The sequence below is a fragment of the Paralichthys olivaceus genome, chromosome 12 (assembly GCF_024713975.1).
Source record: "Paralichthys olivaceus isolate ysfri-2021 chromosome 12, ASM2471397v2, whole genome shotgun sequence".
NCBI lineage: Eukaryota > Metazoa > Chordata > Actinopteri > Pleuronectiformes > Paralichthyidae > Paralichthys > Paralichthys olivaceus.
The window spans coordinates 10,333,781-10,337,988 of NC_091104.1; positions in this window are offsets into that span (position 1 = coordinate 10,333,781).

The following is a 4,208-nucleotide window of genomic DNA, read 5'->3' on the forward strand; positions in this document are numbered from 1 at the left end:
CGCGTCAACACGAGCACCGTAACACGCAACACATCCGGGTGTCACCTTCACAAGAAAACTATTTGTGTTTTTAGTAACAGAAGAAGAAAAATGAGAATCACAATTAGAATCAGTGGGTTTAAACACATACAAGAAATTTCCTTCGGTGTGTCTGTGCAAGCACGAATATTAAATAGGAAAATATTATAAACAGTAGAAAAGGATTTTTATCATATAGATGGATATTTACTATAAAACGCTATATATTAAAGTTGAAGTATGTAGGTGAGTGAAAACAATGACAAGCCTTTTTTTTAAACCAAATTTATTTGAAATAGCATGAAATGTATTTATTTAAAGGCTCAGTGTGTAGGATTTAGTTGTGAAGGTTTGTGTTGCAGCTGAACACCCCCTCACCTCACCCTCGCCTTCCAAACATGAGAGATAACCTGTGATCACCTTCAGTTTTCATAAAAACTCAAAAGATGTTTAGTTTGTCCAGTCTGGACTACTGTAAAAAAAACATGGCTGCCTCCGTAGAGAGGACCCGCTCCCGATGTTAATTAATGTTGAAGCATTTAAATATAAAAGGCTCCTTCTAGGGTAAAGAAAATAACAGTTCATACAATTTAGATGAAACACACTGGTGGAAACATCACAAGGATTAGTTTATATTCAGTTTCTGCCATTAGAGTTCTTTCCTAAATCTTACACACAGGACCTTTAAGATAAAGGAAGTGAAAGACAAATAGGATCCATTTGTGTGAAATTTCAAAAATAAGTTGAAAGAGACAATTAATAGAGATAAAGCAGACAGAACAAACCTAAACGCACTGTTATAATAAGTACAAATTTAAGAATTCGAATATAATAGCAGCTTTTGGGATTTTATTTTGGTACGCAAACCTTCAGTGTTCCGGTGTCTGTACGTTATCTTGACGCAGATGTTGTTGCGTCCGACTGATGCAGATCCACATCGACCAAAGAGATTTGATTGACAGCATTTACCGCCAATCAGAAATTACAATGTGTGGCAGGACACCGCCTCCTCTCTGGAGTGATTGAAAAAAAAATACAAGACAAGATGATTAAATTGTCTGTTTTTGTTGAACTCAAGTAGAGTTCGATGTATTTATTTTGATTGTATCTTAAATGTGGATTTTTAAAACAGTGGCTGTTACACTGCAAGTCTGTGAGTATGAGAGGTTCCAGCTAAAATCAACAGCAGGTGATTTCCTTTTCTTTTAGCCTGAGGGGCTGTTAGGTTGTTAATAAGTGGGATCCCCCTGCTGAGGTCTGAGGTTTTATTTGTAGAGTTTAACACTACACACACACACACACACACACACACACACACACACACACACACACACACACACAGATTCAGGTGTTAACTACTCTCAATGGAAGCTGAATAAGAAAATGAAACAGGAAAACACCAGCAACATTCAACCCCTGCCTTTGACAGCCTTCAACCAGATTGTATTTTTGTAATTTGCAAATTATTTTTTGCACAGACAAACAATATATACATAGAGAATTAATATAAGCATCATTGTACATATTTTACTTTTTGATATTTTACTTTGCTCAGGTTTGTGTTTATGAAACTCGATGTTGACCTTTGACCTCTTCTCATTCCTCCAGTTTTCTGGATGTTAATACAGATCAGACTGAAGAGAAAAAAGGTCCACCGAAACACAATCAGTCAGATACACTACAGTAATGGAATATAGAATCATTTCTTTTATGCATCACATAAAGATAGATGCTTCTCTCCAACATAAGTATCAATGCTATAACATGTGGACAAGAGAAGATGGGAATCAAACTGCCTCTCATCGCCACACCATGATTTGTAACATATCAGACTACAGGACAAGGTGCTCTGTCACAGAAACAGTGAAAAATATTCATCACATTTACAAGGGTCAAACGTGATGTTGCAAATGTTTTTTTTTCTGTCCAGAAGCCAGAGATACATAATTTAAAATCACGTACGACAGGGAAAAAATAGGAGAAGCTGGAACCAACTGTTTATGATTTTTACCTGATAATGAACTTATATAACGAATACATGCTCAAACTTGATGTGATTGATTAACTGCCATTATAGGAAATGGCATTGACATGAATCTTGGGTGCTGCTTTGAGCTTGTTTTAGTATCTTGACACTTTTTGATGTCATATCTGCAAACCTATTTGTTCCATATGTGTGGGCAGGAAGTATTGTTACACAGTGGGATGACCAAAAAGAAGAAAATGCTTTTATTTCATTTTAATGTAGGAAATTATGCACAGATCGTCAAAACTGTAGCTCTCACTCTAAACTGACATCACTAACCATGAGTTAGAGGTGAACATTAACATAGATGGACAAAGCAACTGATTGGCAACTTGTGGTTCCTTGTTTTCTGGATGTTGCTATTGACTTCAATTTTACATTATTTACAATTTATTGAATGTGGTGTTGATTTGAAGTCTGCAGCTCTTGCAGACACACACACACACACAAACACACATAGCATAGCAGACAGTATGTTCATGACAGGTGAAGTGTTTAAAATGTCCGGGGTCCCGGGTGCTTTCTGAAAACATGTCATGCCCTGCTTGGCTTTGTCCTCCACTTTACTCTTTCACGGCAGCTCAACATAACAATCACAGCTTTGCATGTAATCAGAATATCACAACAATGAGCATGGCCTAGTTATGATGCCGGAGAGAGGGTGGGTGAAAGAAGCCACCCTAATCCTCAAACTGCTGTCTGCACCGCATACAGTTCTGAACTCACTCTCACCCTACTTCTCCCCAACCAGGAGTCATGACTGCCGAGCCGTCGACATGGAGCCTCCTCTTCCTCGGGGCCATTTTGGACTGGTAACCATGGAGATGTGGGTCATGCAGCAATGGCAGAGAGAGGGAGAGAGGGGAGACTTGTGGCTGGTGGTGGAGACAGAGCACTGCAGGCTGCTGGAGGAGGGAGCAGCAGCAGCAGAGGACGACCATAAACTCTCATTATATCTGGGTCACTGGGATGCTCCAGCTGCAACGAGCAGACAAGACTCTATTATGCAAGAAGAGGGATGAGTGAAGATGTGGGCACAGGCGCTTATAGTTACTGTTTACTGAGCATATGTCAAGAGGCTGCGTGGTGATGGAGCATGAGACCAGCTGAGCTCTGCTTTGTCAGCTCCAAAACATGCTGTTGTTTTGGTGCTAATATACTAACACAGCTATTGTGAGCCATGTTGTAGGGGATGTTACTGTGTATCATGTTGTGTTACATTTACAAATAAAGACCATTAGACTTTTAGATGAGAGGGTGGTCCGAATAAGCACATACCAAAAGTACATAAACTTAACGTCATCTTAGGACTGGGCGATATGACCCAATATTGTATCAAGAAGAAAATTATAGCATATTAATAAATAGCACTAATTACCACGATACACGTCACATTATTATTTCTTTTAGATTTAAGGTCTATTTATGCTTTTGAGTGGAGGTTGTTTCAAAATGACAAACAGTGAAACACATATATTATATGTAATACCTCAGTGTATGTACATAATGCATAAGTATCATATCAGCATATTGTGCCTTTGTTGTATTGATATTGATTTAAATCCATTTTGCAAAAACTACTCATATTCATATACAGCCCAGCCCCACACCAGCTACATGTAAAAACAAATGGGGGCCATCTTTATTCTTTAAAAACACATATTTCTATCCACGTTGTTGACCTCGGTGCTGGAGGAGCAGATGTTTGGGGGGGGGAGTATTTCCTACACTTATAATCAGAGTCACAATAAATCTACAGGTCGTTTTACAGCTCGGTTACAGAGGAACTTTCTGCAGTGTAGCATTGATAGAAGACAAGTTGTAGGCCATGTTGTTGTGTCTCCTCCATTGTCCGTGACCACCATGCACCCCCTCACCCACAACCCCCCACCCCAACCCCCCTCTTTTGCTCGTTGGATTCCAGGATTGGCTGAGACGCGCTGGCCGTGACGTCACAGCCCCGGCGCCCATTCATCAGTGGACTTGGGCGTTGTTCTCCCGCATCTCATTTGCGGCGGGGGCCGATTTCTCCATCTGCAAAACTCCGCTCGGGTTCCAAAAAAAAAAAAAAAAAAAAAAAATCAGGAAAGAATTTGTCTTTTCTTTTTTTGAGCCCTTCGCCACATTTTTTTCCGCGTCTCCTCTGCTGCGGTCTCCTCTTGCG